At 40.0% G+C, this 23607-nt stretch overlaps 1 protein-coding gene across 2 annotated transcripts in view; it reads left to right on the plus strand.

Annotated features, from left to right (window-relative positions):
• ndst2b (N-deacetylase/N-sulfotransferase (heparan glucosaminyl) 2b) overlaps window positions 1-23607 on the plus strand; it is a 67028-nt gene that overhangs the window by 25033 nt on the left and 18388 nt on the right. For both annotated transcript variants that reach the window (XM_047817802.1, XM_027140649.2), the window contains exon 2: window positions 167-201. The gene's annotated coding sequence lies outside the window, so the exon portion shown is untranslated. The remainder of the gene's footprint in view (window positions 1-166; window positions 202-23607) is intronic.

Here is a 23607-nt window from a genome sequence, read left to right on the forward strand (position 1 = left end):
AGCTGATGCACGCTCGATGACGTGGCCTGCCAGAACTAACGCGATGCTTGATTTTTCCTTGACAACGCATGCCATATATTTATCTGTCATTAATTACGTACAACACAACAAATTTCAATCTATGTACCTAACAAAAACTACTTTTTCTTTTTCTTTTCTCCTGCAGATGATATCAGGTCAGCACTTCCCTTAAAAGCAAAGGTAAGTCATTTAATGTGTGTGTGCACAAGTGTGAGTGTGTAAAGTGCTGGTTGTTTGGATTTCAAGGTAACGTAGCATTAAAACTAATAAAATGTCTTTATTTAATAACCAAAATCTTGCCTGTAATTTTAGTTGATGGAGATTTTGGAAAGCTCCGCCGGGTAGAGGTAAATATCCGAGGGAAAGTCATCTTTTGGTTCCGAAAGGAGATTGGCTTTTAATACTCACTCACAGTTCCTGGAAGCTATTATGTGATTACAGAAAATCCGATTCGTCTCCTGCTCATTTCCAAAGAAGATCATGTAGCGCATCCAGACATTTCTGAAAAAAAAACTCCCGAAGGCTAGGAAATGATGGGGTTCTTCATTTTTAATGATACTAATTGCTCACTTTTTCCTACTAATTACTTATGGCCTAGTTGGGCATGATATGTGTATGATGTTTTGCCTGCTTTGAACAAACTGTTTATCAAACGCCAGCAATTAAACGATGACTGGAACCGCTATCTCTGCATCGAGTACATACTCTGTTAATGTATTTCATTTGCGCACTGAGAAAGGCTCATTTCTTGCATAACAAAAAATTGATCCAAAGTATGACCTCATGATATGATTAGTTTAGGAGGCAGTGGTGAAATAGCTTTCCGACCCGGCAGGGGTAGGAGACTAGATCACTGAGGGAAGGGACTATTTTTATAACTCTTAAGAATTTTCCTGAGAAGCCATGCTTGTGTCAGCATTCTGTTCACACTACTTAATATATAATAGACCTCATCTGCTCATACCACATCAACTTGGTTTCCATAAGCTCTGTCACTTTATACGTCAGCTGGGTAGACTGCAGACTTGTTAAAATGTCTGGCACAGAGCATTGTTTCCTCAGTGAAAAACCTTCGGCGCATAATGTCAAGCTTCACTCTCTCGCTTTCATGTTTCCTATGTCTTGGTCTTTGTCTCTCTGCAGTTTTATTCATCTAAAAGGGTACTTGACTTGAGTTACTCAGTGTAGCCATGCTTACAGTACGTTTAATAATCATATGGTCTTAATTGTGGTCTTTGCAGAAACTAGAAACATGAAAGAAGAGTACAGATTTTTAAAAAACAGACGAATGCATGATTCCCTAATCCAGTCATGACATTTACAGCATTTAGCAGACACCTTTATCCAGAGTGACTTACATTTTTATCTCATTTTATACAACTGAGCAATCGAGGGTTAAGGGCCTTGCTCAGGGGCCCAGCAGTGGCAGCTTGGTGGATGTAGGAATCGAACTCACAACCTTCCGACTGGTAGCTCAACCATAACCACTAGGCCACCACATCCATGACATGACATGACATGACATGACATGACATCCATGACATGGATCTATGTATTTTTCTATCTTACGATCTAACGTTTCAGGAACGTTTAAAAGACGACAACAATTACTGTCTGTTTTTTTTTTTTTATTAATGCTCATGAAATCTCATTTACTATCTCGTGTGTTCCCATAAGTTTTTTTTCCTCGATTTAAAAAAATTAAAAATTCCTGAAAGATTGATTGTGTCCTCTTGTCAGACCAGGACAAAACGGTTACCATAGACGAACACGAAAAAGGTCAAACATCTTGTCCTTAGATATCTTGTCCTTAGATATCAACCTTAGATATCTGTTACTCTTTGATAGGCCACACACACTTATCGTTTATATTACCCAGACGTCACCAGCATGTGCGTGCATTTAGTTTGAGTTACACGTTCTGTGTATAGGACGTCCGTTTGGAAATCTTTGCCTGTCAACGACTTTGCAGTTGCTAGTGTGTACTGTATGTGTATAGAGGACGATTAAGCTCTATCTGCGTACCGTATGAAGAATAACCGGTTGGAACTTAATGGCTTATTGTGTTCTCTGTTTTTAATCAGAAGGACTCCTGAGGGGCTTCTCCGAACAGAACCTGCGTAAATAGTGTGTTTTTACAGATTTAATGGAAGCTCAGTGCTTCTCTCTTCCCACATTCAAATTAGAAGGAAGAGTGTGGGACCAGAGGTGATCTGGGACAGGTGTGTGTGTGGGAGTTTTCTGTAATGGAAAGACTGGTGAGTGGGGATGCTTGCTGTGTTGCTATGGTGAAGCTGTCCTTTTAATTTCAATGATAAGCGTGTGGGTGGTAACACACAGTATTTGTGTGCCTTTAGACTCAACCATATCATTTGAATTTAAGCAAATCGTCTATATGTTGAAAAAAAAAGGTGTTTCTGACGCAGTTCACTTGCTCCTTATTGTTCCTCTCTGATATTTTATGTCCAGGTATTTCTCTTTTCTTTCTTTTTTTTTTTCTTTTTTTTTTCAGACAATGGATGCATGTTAAAAATAGCTTTGTGATTTGCGTAATTCGTTCCATCAGTGTGAGGTGTACTCAATAGACACATGGTGAGAGCTGCGTCGTCGCTCACTAACACACTCTCCTCTTTTCTTCACTGCTTCTCCTCTTCATAGATTTCTACAGAGATCGGAGATGAAGGCAAACGCAACTATATACGGCTCCATTTCAGTTCTGTTTTTATTGTGTCTTTGAATTATGTATAATAACGAAAATTTAATAATTTAATAATGAGAAATGCCCTTCACACGTGGCAATTAGTCAGTGTCCTCTTTTAGCAGACATGACGCCATGAGCTGTATGTTTGTTACAGTAAATGCTACAGTACAGAGAGAGAGAGAGAGAGAGAGAGAGAGAGAGAGAGAGAGAGAGAGAGAGAGAGAGAGGAGATTCTTTGTTGTTTTCTTCCCAAAAGTTTCTTACCAGCCATGAGCATGGGATTAGTAACTTCTGTATGGACAGACAGTAAGTGTGTGTTGCGTGTCACACCATATTAAGGTGTGTATATATAGGAGCTGATGTGGAGAAGGAAGGGAAGTAGAGGAAGAGTGGGAAGAGTCGGTAAAGAAAGAGTGTGTGTACTACATGGAGTGTTAAGGCTCATTGAGGCCGACAAGCTGCAGCATGTTTTTTTTCTTTTCGTCTTTTCCTTTACACACACACACACACACACACACACACACACACACACACACACACACACACACACACACACACACACACACAAACTGCCTGACAGTTTTTTACTTACAGTTTGTGATCCTGCTTTCTCTGTAGTTTATCATCAAGGATGAATGTCAAGTACAAGTTTCTGTGTTACATATAAACGATCACAATCTCTGTTTTCTGCAGAAATAAAAGATAGATTTCATCATACAGTAAGTCAGGCGATGTCATCGTGCGCTTTTGGGAGCGGATTCTCCAGCAGATATTTTGTCGTCGCAGCCTCGTGTCCTGCTGTGCTCCTACTGGGAGTGATAATGGATAAAATGGGAAAAGCTGCTTAGAAACTGTGTAATGGCTTTTTTTTTAACTTCATTCTAAGTTTATATTAGATAAGAGGAAATGCTGAAATGATTGACACCAAGCCTTATTTGTAACACAGTCTGATAATATAATTCATTTTATTTCTACCAGAGTATAGAGTACAGTATGTGCAGCATTGAATTATAGATGAATGAACTAGTTGTGCCATGTTTTGGGTTAAGATCTGACACACATCTCGGAGTTCTGTGGGAAAAACTACACCAGGTGCATGTTTACATCTCAGTTTCAAACAAACTCATTTCATTCATTGTCGCATGTCGAGTCGACGATGAAAGAACTATGGCACGTCATTGTTTTGTACTCGTTTGTGCAGTGGTGTTTGGGTGAGACCTATTTTGGAAAATTCCCTGTGTAGTAGATCCAAAGCTCTGTAAATAATGTTTATGAACCATATGCTGTTCTGACAGAGTTGCCTTGCAAGCACTGTTTACTCAGGTGAGAAAGCCTTCACTGTGCTCCATACACCAGCACACCCGAAGCATCCTTTCATCATAAAGGAGGAAACATGTCAGTGAGACAGAAACACAGAAACACAGACGGCATTCAAAATAAACCTTTTTAAGCCACAACACTGTTGAATTCTCGATTCTGATCAAGAAGAACATGATTTCGAATTTCAGCACAGCTCTTAGATAAGTTCCTGTACAGGTTTATATCCAAATATGTGTTTTTATATTCAGTAAGAGGAAGAGAAAATCAGAAGGTTGTGAATTCAAATCCCAGGATCTCCAAGCTGACACCGCTGGGCTCCTGAGCGAGGCCACTAGGACCCTCTGGTGCTTAGTTGTATATCATGAAATAAATGTAAATGCAAAGAGTAATTTCTTTATATTGCTGGCATGGGAAACCATTCAGAACAAAGCACTCTAGTGGTTTCTGTTTGACTTCAAAGGGATGACTCTTTATAGCTGTTATGACCTACTGTAAGTGTAGGGTTGCAAAATACCGGGAATTTTCAAGGTTGGAAACTTTCCATGGGAATTAACAGGAATATATGGGAATTAATGGGAATATATGGGAATTAACGGGAATATATGGGAATTAACGGGAATATATGGGAATTAATGGGAATATATGGGAATTAACAGAAATATATGGGAATTAATGGGAATATATGGGAATTAACAGGAATATATGGGAATTAATGGGAATTAATGGGAATATATGGGAATTAACAGGAATATATGGGAATTAATGGGAATAAACTGGGAATTTTTTAAAAAAATGCAGAGTTGCCTATAACAAGGAACCTTCATTCATTCATTCATTCATTCATTCATTTTCTACCGCTTTATCCGAACTACCTCGGGTCCCGGGGAGCCTGTGCCTATCTCAGGCGTCATCGGGCATCAAGGCAGGACACAAGGAACCTAAATGTAGTTAAAAAAAATTTGCAGTATAATTTTGTTTAAAACAACAAGATTTTATGCAATTTAAGTTGAATTTGTACCCCGCATTCCTCGGTCACTTGCACACAGCACACTGCTTACTGGAGGGCCATTGAGGCCAAACCCCTTCCATGTACTTGCATTCTTCCATAACATGCACAGTAACACTTTATTTTAGGGTCATTTAACTAGTTGCTTATTAGCATGAATATTAATAGAATATTGGCTATTTATTAGTACTTATTAAACACATATTAATGCCTTATTCTGCATTACCTTATTCTACATTCTTAATTGTATCCAATACCTAAACTTCATAACTACCTTACTAACTCTTAATAAGCAGTAAATTAGGAGTGTTACCACATGCACAGATAATTTGATGACACACCCACTCCCCCCTGAAATAAAAAAAATAAATCCTCCATATATCACTTAAGGGGGGGATTCACCTCCATTTTCCAGGCCTTGACTACCACAGAAGCAGAAACCTTTGAGAAAAAAATGCTTCATTTTACATTTTGATTGGGACTTTTTTAGAAGCACAAGAGTGAGGGATGCTTTCATTTTACAGCAATCATAGGGAAATATATTTATTACAATGATAAAGTTTATGTCTGCTTATGACCAAAAAAAAGTTTATTTATGTTTGTATATGATATAGTTTATATACATTTCCCTATAATATTTACAAATAATTCCCATACATTCCTGTAAATTCCTATAAATTTCCATAAAGTTTCCAATTTGGAATATTCCCAAAATTCCCCAGATTAAGTTCCGGTGGAAAGTTTCCGGAAATTTACCGGAAACTTTCCGCCCCTTTGCAATCCTACCTAAGTGATATACATATTTCACAGACGATCCACGATATTAAAAGTGTCAAATATATAACTGTAAATGGATACAATGCAAATGTCATTCTTTAATAAAAAAAATATTTATTGGCTCTAATTGTTAACAAAATAAAATTAGGGTAGAAATCACACCGTCCTGTCGTTGATTATTTTTCCCGTAATGGCATGTTCTGTTAATTACTTATCAGATTTGTCCAATGCTAATTCTGGTAAGATCGTTGTTTTTTAAAGCGTGTGTTAGTTGACCTGAAGCACAAAAAGGTTGCATATATCATATTGATCTAATGCTTAGCCTTTTAACTCACCCATTAGGGCTGCCATGTGTATGTGGAGCATTTGGGCCTGCAGGCTATGACAGACAGACGCTGACAGTCTCATTGTCTCCGATATTGACCTTCTCTTTGATTGTCTGCTAATAGCCAATGATCTTTGATTAAACCTAAAGGCTTGGAGGCCTAAATTGAATTTGGGTGTGCTTTCAATTGGATTGATATTTAATTAGCCTATTATTTAATTATAGATTCACGATAACCATTTGAACATCAATTCCTTTGTAGTGGCTTCAGTTGGAATAAAGGTACAGTACAGTATACAAATCTTTCCAGTTTGTGTTCTGTCCCATATATTTTTGTATCAGGAGCATTAAAGTCTAACGTTCGGCCAGAGATCGGACAGGCCATACTCAGTCAGAGCTCAGCTTGTGCCCAAGACCTAAACACTGTTTGCTCATTTCAGCTAAATTTGATTTCAGCCCAAATCTCTAAATATTTGAGCAAATATTAAAGCATCTCAGAGTGTTCTGGATCCGCAGAGGGTGTCGAGGGTGTTTTTTTCTCCACCCGAAGCCAGTTGTTGTTTTTATATTGCCCATCCATGTGTGTTTGCAAGCCACCAGTGTGGACCTGTGGTGGTAATTTAGTTGGGTTGGAACTACATGACACACAGTCCACACAAGCAGATCTGTGTGAGATGCTTCTTTGAGGTAAATGTATCAAGGTATATTTGGACTTGGGGTTTCAAACATTAAATTGCATTTCAGATTGCTTCTTGAACTAAACATTCAGTGTGGCCCACTGGTCCACACACTCAACACTCCATCACACGTGTTAATTTGGACTGCGTGTAAATGAGTGCTGCAGGGTTGAAGCATTCAGCTCAGACTATTTTAATCTAAACGTTAGTCAGAAATATATTAGCATCTATTACAGTATGCTCAGAAATTCACACATGAATTGCAAGCTTCATTGAAAAAAAAAAAAACATTAAACACTGTGATTATGTGTACCGTAATTTCCTATTGAGCGCACCTGAATATAAGCCTCACCCACTGAATTTTTAAAAAATTATTATTTTGAACATTAATAAGCCGCACATGTCTATAAGCCGCTGGTGCCTACAGGTAAATTGAAACAAATGACCTTTACACAGGCTTTAACGAAACACGGCTTGTAAGAAAAATAAATAGGCTTTAACAAAAAATTAAAAATTAGCAGTAAACAGTAGCCTACCATGAAAGTCATTGGTCACTATCTTCCTGTGCACTGAAACCACTGAAGTCATCTCCTTCGGTGTTGGAGTTAAAGGCAGGGTCTTTAATTTTTTTTTAAAAAAGATTAAAAAAACAAAACAAACGTGTAGCCAATGAGCAGAAAGGGGCGGGGCTTGTCAATATGCGGCGGAGAGAGTGTTCAGTGCGCATGTGTGACATTAGCAGAAAGTGGTTTTAACATTGACATGGAGGATAAAAACAAAGAAAGAAAGCGAAGAAAGACTTACGATAAGGCAAGAAGTAGGACGTGTTAATATAGGAGCAGCTTTCCAGCGCTGGAGAGAACAGAAGGAGCAGGAAGTTGGCCACATATTCACAGATTGGAGTTTCCCGAGTCAATAACTCCTGATCTAAACGCTGTTACTACACAAATAACACTTTCTTGCTTTGTTTTTATCCTCCATGTCAATGTTAAAACCGCTTCCTGCTAATGTCACACATGCGCACAGAACACTCTCTCCGACAAGATCCACCCCTTTCTGGCTACACGTTTGTTTAGATCTTTGTTTTGATTTTTTGTTTGTTATCCCGACTCAGTTTTCTGAACCATTTCTCAAACATCGAAGACCGTACCTTTAACCCATTCGGCAATTTAATTGGTTTAATGAAAGCTTCATGCCGCCAAAAAAATGGTCATGTCCCAGAATGTGTTTTTTTTTTTTTTGTTTGTTTTTTTGAAAGCAGGAAAAAATCCATATATTAGCCATGTCATCGTTTAAGGTTCAAAGCTTCTGAAAAAAGTTGTGGCTTATAGTCCTGTCGGTCGGTCGGTCGGTCGGTCGGTCGGTCGGTCGGTCGGTCGGTCGGTAGGTAGGTAGGTAGGTAGGTAGGTAGGTAGGTATTTAGGTAGGTAGGTTGGTTGGTTGGTTGGTTGGTTGGCTGGTTGGTTGGTTGGCTGGTTAAAAAATGAACTAGAAGCACAACCAGGGACACAATATAAAAGTTTTGTAAAAGTATCAAATTGAGTTTGAAGTCTATAAGAATTGTACAGAATTGTATCCATGAGCAGTCTACAAGACCTTACTACTCCAATTTTCCACTCCAATTCTCTAACAAATTACAGAAATTATTCTTAACAAATGAGGCAGCATTTCTTATTTGTTGGGGCATTCTGTATTAGGTGTTTTGCACCACTTGTTTTTTTAGGTGTGAAAATCTATTGTGCTAAAATACTTATTATTCCTAAAGTATCACTCATTTGATTTGATTTATTTGTTTTTGTATTCCATGAGGGTTGCCAATATTTCTGAAACTTACTGAACATTTAGGACCAATGTTAAAAACAGCACAGAGTTTCGGTGCCCTTGGCAATGTAATCACTTTAGTCCAGTATTTCTAAAATAAACAGATCTGCCTCCAGTCCAAACTAATATCAGAAAAAATTCATTCTTTCATTCATTAATTTTCTACCGCTTATCCGAACCTCTCGGGTCACGTGGAGCCTGTGCCTATCTCAGGCGTCATCGGGCATCGAGGCAGGATACACCCTGGATGGAGTGCCAACCCATCGCAGGGCACACACACACTCTCTTTCACTCACACACTCACACACTACGGACAATTTTCCAGAGATGCCAGTCAACCTTCCATGCATGTCTTTGGACCGGGGGAGGAAACCGGAGTACCCGGAGGAAACCCCCGAGGCACGGGGAGAACATGCAAACTCCACACACACGAGGCGGAGGCGGGAATCAAACCCCTAACCCTGGAGGTGTGAGGGTAGTGCTAACCACTAAGCCACTGTGCCCCCAATCAGAAAAAATTCTTTTGTCAAATTCTTTATCAACCCATTACTGAATCTTTATTATTTCCGGTCACAATTATAGCTTGAAACAGCTCACACTTTGAGAGCAGAGATCACTATTAGCATGTATCCTCTGATTATGTAGTAATTTGCTGATACTGGCAGTGGGCTAATGTGTGTACCTGTGTGAAACATTAGCAAAATTAGCTTGTCAAACTGAGAAAGGAAGTGTCTGAGTTTATGTAGAAATGTGGAATCCAGTTACAGTCACATGCTTCTACATGGAGTGTGGATGTACTTTATGGAAATCAGTTCACTGTTCATGTTCACACCCTGTTGTGCAGGGAATGGAAATCGGTATTGACCTACTGATTGGCTTATACACTCTAGTGCACTAGCTGGGATACTAGCATAAATAATGCAAATATGGTACAGGTACACGGACACCATGCTGATACGTACCTTAGATGCCGTTCATACAATTCTGAATGCATTCCTTATATTAAAAAGCTAGATATATCCGTGACCTAAGACCGTATGTGAATGTTTGTAATAATAGTATAGAGTGAAGCGTGTGTGTGTGTGTGTGTGTGCACCAAAGCCATAAAACCCTACAGAGTCTATTTGACAGATTTATGAGAATATATCTTGATTTCCTTCCTGCAATTCATAATCAGTAAAATAAGGCCAATCAGCTCAAGCACATGGCGAGTGAATCATACCAATCAGTCTGACTTGTGCTTTCTAAAGAGATTGTTGTGTCTGTCTTCGAGAGCAGAGACCAAGTGTATTATTAGTCACTGAGTCAAGCTCACCTTGATAAAAAATAATTGCAGTGCATTCCTACTGATAAGCAATTCTTGTTAAGTAATAGAGAGTGCAATTAAGAGCACTAAGCCTCTGTGATTTTGTGCATCGAGGACTTGGGGGAGTGTGAGATATTGCAGTCGGAGACAGGTGAGCCAAGATTTTCAATCGTTACTGATGAAGGGAATCAGCCTCTTCAGATTCCTCTTCAAAGAGCACTAGGGGATTTTATTAAACGCTAATGTGCTGGATTTGGGCAAGAGATACTTTAAAAGAAGTGAATTTCTGTTTATTTTCATGCTGAACGTCTGGGTAGATGGTATCATTTTAAAGCATGTCTGTATTTCTTAACCGTCTCTATTTCCGAATACTACGGAAGTGTAACTCTTGTACGGTTCGCAGATTGAAACATTAATTAACACCCAGTATGATGCATGTGTGTTTAGTGGACCGACGGCTGTTGTTAAGATTTTGTCCGCAGCTATTTATGTATGTGTACAGCTGTGAATAGCAATGTGGTAATAACCATTGCTATGAGTGTCATTTTGAAGCTGACAAATGACAGATTTTGATGCATCATTGCTCTTTTTTTCATTTCCTAGCTTTAGTTATTTTCTGTTGGACTGCTTTCTACTATCCTCTCTTTAGTTTTACCCATTTTTCATTAGATGGATTTTAAATTTAGATTTAAAAAAAAAAGAAGAAGCATTTATTGTCATATTCAATATTACACACACACACACTGTAAGTAAAAACCCAGTTTAAAGAAAAACAAACTAGCATGTAGCAGATAGACAATGTAAATATAGACTGTTATTATCTGTATGTACAGATGTACAATGCTATTTTCCTACACTTGTTAACATTTTTAATATGTTGTGGTAAACCTCACAAGATAGAACAATACTAATTGTGTATTTCGATTGATGGATAGACTTGTTCAACTGAAAAGTTCTTATTTTATTATCCTTGCTTGGAGGCTTTGCAGGATGGTTACCTCTATTTCTCCAGGTTTGTCATGAACTTACTGTATCTAGTCCCACAGATCTAATAGAGAAGTGATGTTATGGTCCATGATAAGTGCACTGAATGGGTTTCAGCTTGCAAATTTAATTCTGTTTTAGCATTTAGTATCTATCTGTCTGTCCGTCCGTCCGTCCGTCCGTCTATCTATCTATCTATCTATCTATCTATCTATCTATCTATCTATCTATCTATCTATCTATCTATCTATCTATCTATCTATCTATCTACAGTATCTATCTGTCTGTCCGTCCGTCCGTCCGTCCGTCCGTCCGTCCGTCCGTCCGTCCGTCTGTCTGTCTGTCTATCTATCTATCTATCTATCTATCTATCTATCTATCTATCTATCTATCTATCTATCTATCTATCTATCTACAGTATCTATCTATCTATCTATCTATCTATCTATCTATCTGTCTGTCTGTCTGTCTGTCTGTCTGTCTATCTATCTATCTATCTATCTATCTATCTATCTATCTATCTATCTATCTATCTATCTATCTATCTATCTATCTACAGTATCTATCTATCTATCTATCTATCTATCTATCTATCTATCTGTCTGTCTGTCTGTCTGTCTGTCTGTCTGTCTGTCTGTCTGTCTATCTATCTATCTGTCTGTCTGTCTGTCTGTCTGTCTATCTATCTACAGTATCTATCTATCTATCTATCTATCTATCTATCTATCTGTCTGTCTGTCTGTCTGTCTGTCTGTCTGTCTGTCTGTCTGTCTATCTATCTATCTATCTATCTATCTATCTATCTACAGTATCTATCTGTCTGTCCGTCCGTCCGTCCGTCCGTCCGTCCGTCCGTCCGTCCGTCCGTCCGTCCGTCCGTCTATCTATCTATCTATCTATCTATCTATCTATCTATCTATCTATCTATCTATCTATCTATCTATCTATCTATCTATCTACAGTATCTATCTATCTATCTATCTATCTATCTATCTATCTATCTATCTATCTATCTATCTGTCTGTCTGTCTGTCTGTCTGTCTGTCTGTCTATCTATCTATCTATCTATCTATCTATCTATCTATCTATCTATCTATCTATCTATCTATCTATCTACAGTATCTATCTATCTATCTATCTATCTATCTATCTGTCTGTCTGTCTGTCTGTCTGTCTGTCTGTCTGTCTGTCTATCTATCTATCTGTCTGTCTGTCTGTCTGTCTGTCTGTCTGTCTGTCTATCTATCTATCTATCTATCTATCTATCTATCTATCTATCTATCTATCTATCTATCTACAGTATCTATCCATCTAAATCTATCTATCTATCTATCTGTCTATCTATCTATCTATCTGTCTGTCTGTCTGTCTGTCTGTCTGTCTGTCTGTCTGTCTGTCTGTCTGTCTATCTATCTATCTATCTATCTATCTATCTATCTACAGTATCTATCCATCTAAATCTATCTATCTATCTATCTATCTATCTATCTATCTATCTATCTATCTATCTGTCTGTCTGTCTGTCTGTCTGTCTGTCTGTCTGTCTGTCTGTCTGTCTGTCTATCTATCTATCTATCTATCTATCTATCTATCTATCTATCTATCTATCTATCTATCTATCTATCTATTCTAATCTAATCTAATCTAATCTAAACAACCACACTTACCCTTTAGGTCTCAGCAGTTTTTGGTGTTGGACACATTCCCTTGAGATTCTGTTCCATAGCAACATAATTTTATCACACAATCGATACAGAATTGTCTACTCTACATTCGTCCTCAGACTCTCCTGCTGTAGTTAATTTCATATTGCTCTACCGTATCAGATATGGTAACGGAGGAAGCCACTCAAGGTCACTGAACTCATAGTCATGTTCGTGGAACCATTTTGGGACCCCTTGGGTTTTGTGGCATAAAATATTATCACTTCAGCAGCAGGAGCATTCGGTGTAAACGCCACGTCATGTGTGAAATATCAGATAATCAGCAGTGACTAAAATACTCCAAACATCTGCAATCCTCCAGCAACCACGCCATTGTTCCTGTGAAAGTGGCCGGCGTTTGTGTATATATTTGTTCAATCAGCTTCAAAAAGCAGAACGTACAGTGAGATTTAGAGACCAGCTGTTTTAGGACAGATGTTTAGAACAAAGTTTAAAGACAAAAAAAGAAAAGAAAAACAAAAGTACAGTAGTTCACACCTTGGCAGATGTGCTAGTGTGAAATCCTCGGCTAAAAATTCATCCTGAAAAAGGTTGAAGCTAAAGGTTTGCTGAACAAACACATTTTAGTGCATGTGACTCATTACCATTGGCCTTTGTGTGCTTTCGCCTCAGTTAATATTCTCATTAGATTCAGGCGTATTGGATGTGACCATATCTATCGTGTCTCTTGTTCTCTAGACGGCAGGGGTCATTGTCGGTAATAATCCACTTCAATAACTCTAGATATGAACACAAAGAAGAAATGCATTCCGAATAGATCGGATTGATTTTGTACGTGTTTCCCTTCGGTAACATTAAATGTTCCGATATTTCAAAAAGATGGAGAACCCCTAGTGCTCTGCTGCTGGAGCACCCTTCTCAGTGTTGTCATGGAGACAGACTTAAGCTGCTCCAGCGATGCCAGTAATGTGTTAGCATCAATCCTCACTTATGTCATGCTCATCCTCAATTTTTCCCTGGTTCAGTTTGTACAGTTAATTTAAAAGGGAGGGTTAATATCGACCTAAATGTCACATCAGCTTTAAGGTGAATAAATAGTTCATTGAACTAGAGTGCTGGATGTCAGCTATCCTTTCAATCAACTTTTAACTCTTGCATTAATAGCAATCGCTTAGGCCGATGTTACGGTAACACACATCACACCGGACTCTACAGTTATTATCCGAGGGAAAGTTGGATAAATGGGTCGTGTTCCTGCTACAGAAGTGGGCAGCGAGCGGCATTCGGTGAACATGTCCCTTCAGTCTCAGCAGGAGTCATTACTCTAGTGTACACAGAGTGAAATGGGAGGGCAGGGACTGTTTGGCCTTTTGCACAGTGTATGCACTGTTAACAAATTCTCTACAGACACGAATCAGTGACAGCAGATAAAGTGAAGGAAGGCAGTGTGGGAGAGTTTGTAAAAGTTCATAGAGATTTAACCAAAGTCAAGCCATGAGACTGGCTTCAAGTAGACATTTCTACTAATGAATCTCACTGAAGGTTAGACTTTATTGTCAGATATTTATACAGGGCTGTCGAGTTTTGAAGACAGGCAAGCGGGACACCTCCAACACCAACACCCCCACCCCCCGAATCACTTCTCTTCTCCTACCCCCCCCAAAAAAACCTAAAAAAACACTGACCGCAATTTAACCAAATACAAAGTATTTGTTTAATTTCCATTTATTAATTTGTGTGTGTGGGGCACGGTGGCTTAGTGGGTAGCACGTTCGCCTCACACCTCCAGGGTCGGGGTTCGATTCCCGCCTCCGCCTTGTGAAAATGAGTGAGAGTGAGTGAGTAATTTGTGTGTGTGTGTGTGTGTGAGTGAGTGTGAGAGAGAGAGAGAGATTATGACTGGTGTTGTTTATTGTAAGTGTTTGTTGCCTTTTGGACTCCTTTATCATTTGTAATGTTGATCCCATTTAAAACAGTTCGACACAAGCGCAGACATTTTTAGGGTCATGATTGAGGACAATGTCCCGTCCAGAGACGAGCTGTTTCGTGTCGAGGTTTGTTTTTTTTCAAACCGACCATCGAAAATATCCTCGCTAATGAATGTTTTTTTTTTTAGTTGGTTGTTGCGTTAAATCTTACCCAGATAGTGCTATTTTCTGATTGGCTATTGTGTAGCCTCTTTTTTTTTGATTGGCTGATAAGTGTCAGGCTCGACTAAGAACTGAGACGCGCTTGATTCCTGTCCGTTTCCATAGAGACAGCGTTACATTTTGGGTGCTGTGGCATATTAAATATATGATAAATAGTCAAAAAAGCTTTTCTGTCACTGTTTATAGTGTAGTATGCACCTGAAGGAATGTATAAGGTTATTTTTGGAGAATAAAAATGAGAAGATATTATAGTCTTGAATACCTGTGATAAACATTCATGTTTGGGATACTGAGCCAATTTTTAATTATTTTTTTTTAAATCATGCTCTTAGCACAAACTAAACTACTAAACTGTAGCAGTAGTTATCAGGACATAAAGCTCACCTCACCGGTCAGTGCTTGCTGCAGAGACGACGGTACGAATTGGTTAATGTTTGCTGAGCTGACTGTGTAAGTGAGCTGTGCAGAGTGGAGCATAACCCGAGCCTCCATCAGACTCTGAGCTGACAGGTGCAACAGTGTCTAGCCTTTGTTCTTCTCATCATAAAGCTTACAGTGAGGCTTTTCTTGTCTCCCGTGATTTGAGGTCTTGCCGCATGCACGGTTACATTACAGTCTAATCCAGCTGATAGGGAAAGTGGTACTTCAGGTCAGCTGAATGTTTTTTTTTTATATCATGGTTTACAGTTTATGTCAAACATCTTAACCTTGAGCAGTTTTAAAGTCCTGCTTGGCTGTGTACAGAAGAATACATGCTATACTGTATATTTCACTATACACTACTGTCTAAATCATTTTTCTAAACATTGCTAACATAAAAGCATTTATACAGTAGTATGGTCAAATTGTCAGTATTTCTCTTCCACCCCTGTGGCAAAAGTCATCTCACACTGGAACACATCAATTTTGAGAAGTCTCTTGGGTTGCTCATCAACCTTTGCACATGACACTTCTCTTGATGAATAAAATACCTTAAGGACATATTGTGTTTGCTGTCTTGCTGTCTTCAGACCCTGACAGTAGCACGGCGATCAAAGTCATCCACAGTGGGGGGCTTTATAGTCTTTACCCAGAAGCTATTTAGCATTTAATATAGATTTCATTATGGATGGTCCACCATTGTGATGAAGGTTTTGTGCTCTTCGATTTCCATCACATTTACATGGTCAGTTTCCTAATAGTGTGTCTAAAATACATACAGTTCTGTAGAGACATACTGAGACATGTTCTACCGCTTATCCGAACTACCTCGGGTCACGGGGAGCCTGTGCCTATCTCAGGCGTCATCGGGCATCGAGGCAGGATACACCCTGGACGGAGTGCCAACCCACGACAGGGCACACACACACACACACACTCTCAATCACTCACACACTCACACACTACAGACAATTTTCCAGAGATGCCATTCAACCTACCATGGATGTCTTTGGACCGGGGGAGGAAACCGGAGTACCCGGAGGAAACCCCCGAGGCACGGGGAGAAAATGCAAACTCCACACACACAAGGCGGAGACGGGAATCGAACCCCCAACGTGCTAACCACTAAGCCACCGTGCCCCAGTACTTTTTTAATTATTTAAAATAAAATACACTGCTTATAGAAAGTGTGGTTTTGAGATTTTAATGGATTTCACTCATGCAAAAAAAAACAACACTAAATATAAAACAAGGGCCGTGTGGACATGAATTTGGTCTGCCATCGTGGATTAAAACATCTAAAAAAAAATTTTTTAATGGAATTAAATAAGGTCTTGGAGTGACATACGATGTGATGCTACACACAACACTTGTAATGCATTTGGTTTTAAGGGGGTATACGGACCCTGATCATGCCAGCATAAATACATGCCCTTCACAGAATAATAGAGCCACTGTACCCCCTCACTGTAGGAGTCAAGCACTCAGGCTTGTACCAGCTACTCACCCACTTGTCAGGAGAATGGTGAAGGATGATTCATCTCATAATAACACTTTTTTTCTGCCATTTCCACAGTTGTGGATGCACTGTTCTTGCTGACAGTGATCACATCCTGCAGTGACATTTTTAGTTGCTCGTCTGTTGTTTCCTTACATTTCCGTCACACTAATGCATGAGCATCACGAATATGTAAGTTTGACCACAATGTCCAAGCCTATTTACCATCGTCTGTCCTATACAGTAAATCTAAATGGTTCCTATTGTTCTTTCCAAAAGATTCGCCACTGCAGTATTTTTTGACTGACGCTTCCGGCACCAATATCGAACCATCCCTAAGTCAGTAGGACCCCTTGTTCTCGCCAGTGTGATACATAATCATGGCCAGCTGGACCTGTACAGCCTTTGTATTCCCCAGAGAAGCAGACAATACAACTGTATGGATGTATCTGTACTTTTAGCATTATCACATATATATGTGCTTATAGATAAGCATTTAGAAATATTAGATTTTATAAATATCCTATAAATAACTATGTTGTTTAATATGATGATGTTTAGCTTCTGGAAATGAAAGCCTGTAAACAATCCCCTGTAAACAATGGGAGCTCATTTTTGGCCATCTTTGCCCATCAGGGAGATCGTGTGTAAGCCGTACATGTTTTCATAAATCGTATCACTGGTGTGTTTTAGGACACTAAACAGAAATTTGGTCAAATGAATATTCAGGTCAGTCGCATCACAGATTCAATAGTTTGTTTTACGCATATTGTAACGACAATTTGTAGTAAATATAATTTCAGCATGCTACTGTATTTCTGTCTGTATCGTGTGGCATGACCATGATCATTAACGTCATCTTCATTAACTGCTTTAGCCTGGTCCGAGCCATGGTAGAGTGGTACTCACAACAAGGTGCAGTTTATCTTCCAGTCTAAATATCAGCATGTTTTTAGGATGTATGAGGAAACAGGAGAACCCAGAGGAAACACACATGGACACAGGGAGGTCTGCAGAAAAAAGGGCAGAGACGGAAGCTGAGATCAGGTTTGAACTGGACACCCTGGAGCTGTAAGGTGGCAATGCTACAGTACATACCTGCTGCAACTATGAACTACAGAGTGCTATTAACAGTACTGGTTATATTAATCGAATGAATAGAAGTGCATAACTTATGCTCATTGACAGACCATGTAAAAAATTAGGTAAGGGGTCATTTGAACAGAAAACAGTTTAATAGTGAAAGTGACATACGGCTAAGTACGGTGACCCGTACTCAGAATTCGTTCTCTGTGTTTAACCCATCCAAAGTGCACACACACACAGCAGTGTACTGTACACACACACCGTCAGCCATTTATGCTGCGGCGCCTGGGGAACAGTTGGGGGGGTTCGGTGCCTTGCTCAAGGGCACCTCAATCGTGGCCGGCCCGAGACTCGAACCCACAACCTTAGGGTTAGGAGTCAAACTCTCTAACCAATAGGCCAGGACTTCCCCCCAATGCAGTGCATATTCACTTCGATTTAATTTATTTGTATAGAAAGTGAGCAGAAGAATCACATACTGTACTGTACAGCTCTGACTTCATTTTACCAGCACTGACCTTCAAATACTGTCAGTTAACAAAACTCTCATTTGAATTCTTATAGTGTGCTGAATGGCCAAAGCTCCCTAACAGCTCGTGTAGCCGAGCTGCGATAATGGGCCTTTTTTCAGGCTTTTCCCCACTGCTCTTTAACATTCAGTACTGCTGTAGTCTGGACCTTTCTCCACCCCTTTTGTCTCAAAAGGAAATCAATTTTTTTGAATGAAGAAGATGCGTTGGCATCCAGACGAAGAAGAGAGGACAATAGCTTATGGCCAAATCATTTTCTGTAATCAAACTGTCACCAAGTGCACTTTCTGAAACTCTGCCATCGATCCTGCCCTGCACCGGCACTAACAGATGAACGCTGCTTTCAGGTGTACGTAGTTTTGAAAATGATTCTATTAAAAGCCCATATAAGCACTTGTGCTTGAGCATTTCTCAGCAGGCTTTTCTCTCTGTCTTATTTTCTTATCGTGCATCTTCTTTCTTCCTCGTCTTATGAAACGTCTAGAAGTCTGCCGTACTGTATGCTGTTGCTCCGGGTTTCCTCGCAGACGGAATTTGAATCTGAATGGAATGTAAGGGTATCGTTTTTCCCTCCTAGACGTTCGGCTCCCGGCTTTCACATGCGGTTAAGGGACTCGGAGAGAGTGTGAGACTCCGAGCATATTTTACAGTGAATGTTTCATGGCTTTGTTCTCTTGTTAACATTGTAACGAATTACAAGCTTGTCTTTTTTTTTTGGCTGGTGAAAATAGTTGCTATGAAAGCAAAAGCTTTAAAAACTCTCACGTGTGAAAGTCCAGGACTAACACACTCACAGAAATGGCTTCTTGTCTGTGGAATCCTTATATGTACAGTATGTGATAAACAAATCTGGGAAAATGTCTAACTTGTGTTTAATTTACCTTGCACATTCGGTATCTTTGTCTTTCGGTGAGTCTTACTGTATAACGTATCCGAATCCTGAGAGGATTTCCTGTTAGGATTCCTTCATTTCCTTATAGTATTTCATCATTGCCATCGGCTCCTCTTTTCATTACCGTGTACCAGGCTGTGCAGAACTCATAGTGCTAGAGCATAAACAATTACCCAGGGTGCACCACGGTACTGGCCTCCATTCCTCCCTATTGTCAGGAGATATAAAGTTGAGGCTGTGACATTCAGAAGCACAAAGACACAGAATTGTAGTCAGTCTTCTAAAGGCAAACGGTTTCCCCATATACCCTGTTTCTCCCATTGCACCGACTCTTTTCATCCTTTATCCTTTATCTTTACTTTCCTACTCTCAGAACCCAAAATGTAGCTTATGGTATTAATTCTAATATTTATCCTGTATTTGATGCGCAATAGGGGGGCACGGTGGCTTAGTGGTTAGCACATACGCCTCACACCTCCAGGGTTGGGGGTTCGATTCCCGCCTCAGCCTTGTGTGTGTGGAGTTTGCATGTTCTCCCCGTGCCTCAGGGGTTTCCTCCGGGTACTCCGGTTTCCTCCCCCGGTCCAAAGACATGCATGGTAGGTTGATTGGCATCTCTGGAAAATTGGCCCTAGTGTGTGAATGAATGAGAGTGTGTGTGTGTGCCCTGCGATGGGTTGGCACTCCATCCAGGGTGTATCCTGCCTTGATGCCCGATAATGCCTGAGATAGGCACAGGCTCCCCGTGACCTGAGTAGTTTGGATAAGCGGTAGAAAATGAATGAATGAATGAATGAATGAATGAATGATTCGCAATAAACATAGCAAAAGATCATGAAATAACATTTTCAAGCCTGAAGCATAGACGCAAGCACAGAACTGTTGCTGTAAATACTGATGTTTACTAATAATATACTATACTAATAGTCTTTCCATTTCAGTGTCTCTGACATAGGTGGGTTTGATGGTTAGGTGTGTTTCAGGGTTCACATCTATTACAGTGGATGTCTGAGTCACAAGCCACATACATACTGTAGGTTCCAATCCCATCTCGCTCATATAATTTTGTTTTGATTTTTGTTTACACCGTGGACTCACAACCTAAATCTGTATAGATGTTATGAAAAGAGAAGGAGAGAGAAAAAGAGAGACTGTCAAGTATGCTGTGCAGATAACGGGTAGTGACAGCTCTTAATAACTGTTTGTGTTTGCGTGTGTGTGAGAGAGAGAGAGCGTGTTGTCTAAACTGGACCTGACAAGAGTCTAGGGTCTCTTCACTGGCCATTTCACTTTGACCAATCACTATAATGGTTAGTAGACTGGGAATGAAGGCGCGTGGTTAAATTGTGTTAAAAGCCATAAATACAGCCTGAAGCATTCTATGACCTTGGCCTGAGGTTTGCCTGTGAACATAATGGCAGAGCATCTGATTGCCTGCTGCTAAAGGATCCTCAAGAGACATCTCTCCATCATTTCCAAGGTTATAATACATGTTTCTCTCATATTGTGCAATACAGTCTAGTCTAACTGTGTAATATAGAGCCATGATTGACCGATATATATATATATATATTTTTATATTACACACCAATACTGATATAGCATTTAATTCACATGATTTTTCTGTTGTAGTTGCTATATTTGAGACTGAATTTCTGGGATTGCTGAACAGCATAAATGCAAAGAGTCCTTGTAGCAATTATAAGAATAAACAAGATGTCAGAAGGATATGAGAGTGTGGCCAGGATCAGTCATTCGGTCATTCATTCATTTTCTACCGCTTATCCGAACTTCTCGGGTCACAGGGAGCCTGTGCCTATCTCAGGCGCCATCGGGCATCAAGGCAGGATACACCCTGGACGGAGTGCCAACCCATCGCAGGGCACTCACACACACACACACACACACACACACACACACACACACACACACACACACACTACAGACATTTTTTCCAGAGATGCCAATCAACCTACCATGCATGTCTTTGGACCGGGGGAGGAAACCGGAGTACCCGGAGGAAACCCCCGAGGCACGGGGAGAACATGCAAACTCCACACACACAAGGCGGAGGTGGGAATCAAACCCCCAACCCTGGAGGTGTGAGGCAAATGTGCTAACCACTAAGCCAGCCACTAAGATGTGTCAGTTTTAAAATGCTATATCATGGAATCTGGTTTGATATCTACATGATATTACCTACATATGTAAATATTTGCAGGGTCTGTCTAGGTCTGCACAGTATAAAGGAAGGCAGCCATTTTACAGAACCAGCTTTTTTTTTGGCACTCTGGAAAGGCCGGTCTCTCATGCACACTAGACCTAAGGTTGGACACATAATCCGACCTCCTCAACTAGAGAATCTCAGTGAACTGTTTCTGTTCTGAAAAGATGAATAGTACTGTATATAGTCTTCATTTAATTTTATTTCATTCTTATGCCATAATGAGGCTACAACACACTCCAGAGTTCATATAGAGCTCATCATTGACAGTATTTTGTAATCATTACTCATATTGTCTCTCATTCATTCATCTTTAATACCAGTGGAACACTGGTCATGAGGTGGGAGGATGCACCCCAGTGCAGTACGCTTAGTCATTGTGCGTTTGGTGATGGTGAATAGGATTGGGCTGTAATGAACAAAAGGGGGAGTCATTGTTCTCGAGGGAGATGGAAATGATTTGACATTCAGAATCAGATTATGGTAACACATCCTGCTTGGGAAGGAAGTGACAAAAGCCTGCAACCTCCAGGTTAAATTCATATACTGCCTCTTACTTCCTACCTTACATCCCCAAGCCATCATCATTCACTCTTATAGAACCTACTAAACCTCTCTCTCTCTCGCTCTCTCTCTTGCTCGCTCTCGCTCTCTTGCTTCCTCCCTCCGTCCTACCCTCTATCTCCCCCCTCCTATCTTTCTCTCTGTTTCTCTCACTCTCTCTCGCTCGCTCTCTCTCTCTCACACACACTCTCTCTCTCCCTCCCTCTCCCTCTCTCTCTCTCTCACACACACATTGTGGCTCTTTCTTTCACACTTAATACTCACCCTTGCTGTCCCCTTCATCCCCTTCTTTTCCTCTTTTGTATCCCTGGCTCTCTTTTCACAGGCACCATTCAGAAACTGATCTTTGGTCTAATGAAGTACTATTTAACCCAAATCCTTCATTGTTAAATATTTATTCATGGTTAATGAGGGAGATTATCCCTGAGCAACTTTGCTTCACACGAGACAAAAAAGGCCTCCATTTGGATGACATCTCCTGACTTCAGCATTATAAGGTTATGTTGGGGGTAAAGAGAAGTTCTATGGGATGAGGCATTAAATGTATGGACATTTTAGCACGCTAATCTCTGAGGCAGTTTAATCCACATTCATAGTTCAAAAGGAATCAGAATTTTAAAGGACTTTAAATGTACAAGATAAATCCAGCAGCATTTTTAAAGCGGATTTTGCCCATTCAATTACAATCAAAGCGATATCAGCAACAAGCACTTTAGAGGTTTGCGGACCTAAAGACTTTGATCTTTGGATACAGGGCTTCTTTCTCTCACATGCTATAACATTTTGTATCCTTGGGACATCTCAAAGAGCTAATATTCTTAGGATCCAAGGGCCCAAGTCTCAGGAATTTGGATGCAGTTGCTAGTTTTAATAACATCATTTGATAACTTTGTGGGGGCACGGTGGCTTAGTGGTTAGCACGTTAGCCTCACACCTCCAGGGTTGGGAGTTCGATTCCCGCCTCCGTCTTGTGTGTGTGTGGAGTTTGCATGTTCTCCCCGTGCCTCGTGGGTTTCCTCCGGGTACTCCGGTTTCCTCCCCCGGGCCAAAGACATGTATGATAGGTTGATTGGCATCTCTGGAAAAATTGTCCGTAGTGTGTGCGTGTGTGTGTGTGTGTGTGTGAATGAGAGTGTGTGTGTGTGTGCCCTGCGATGGGTTGGCACTCCATCCAGGGTGTATCCTGCCTTGATGCCCGATGACGCCTGAGATAGGCACAGGCTCCCCGTGACCCGAGTAGTTCGGATAAGCTGTAAAAAATGAATGAACGAATGAATGATAACTTTGCAGTGACAATAGTAATGGTGTAGTTGTAGGTAGGATTCTGGTGATTACCAGATTTATTTTATGAACGGCTGATAAAATGTCAAATTGTTGACCCAAACGTTGCATGCTATATTAAACAAAATGCGTATCCACGTATTATGTTAAAACACTTTACAGACGTTTACTTTATCCCAATTACAAGCGATATATAGAGTACAGCATATATGGTTAATATTTGCCCTTTACCTTTATTACATCACATTTTTAAATAAAAAGTGACCTGAACACCATATATTAGGCAAAAACAAACAAACATGTAGTTCTCTGTTCTTTATTCACCTTTCTAGCCCAGACTGTAACAGAACATTGTCCTGC

Source organism: Tachysurus fulvidraco, chromosome 8, assembly GCF_022655615.1.
Source record: "Tachysurus fulvidraco isolate hzauxx_2018 chromosome 8, HZAU_PFXX_2.0, whole genome shotgun sequence".
NCBI lineage: Eukaryota > Metazoa > Chordata > Actinopteri > Siluriformes > Bagridae > Tachysurus > Tachysurus fulvidraco.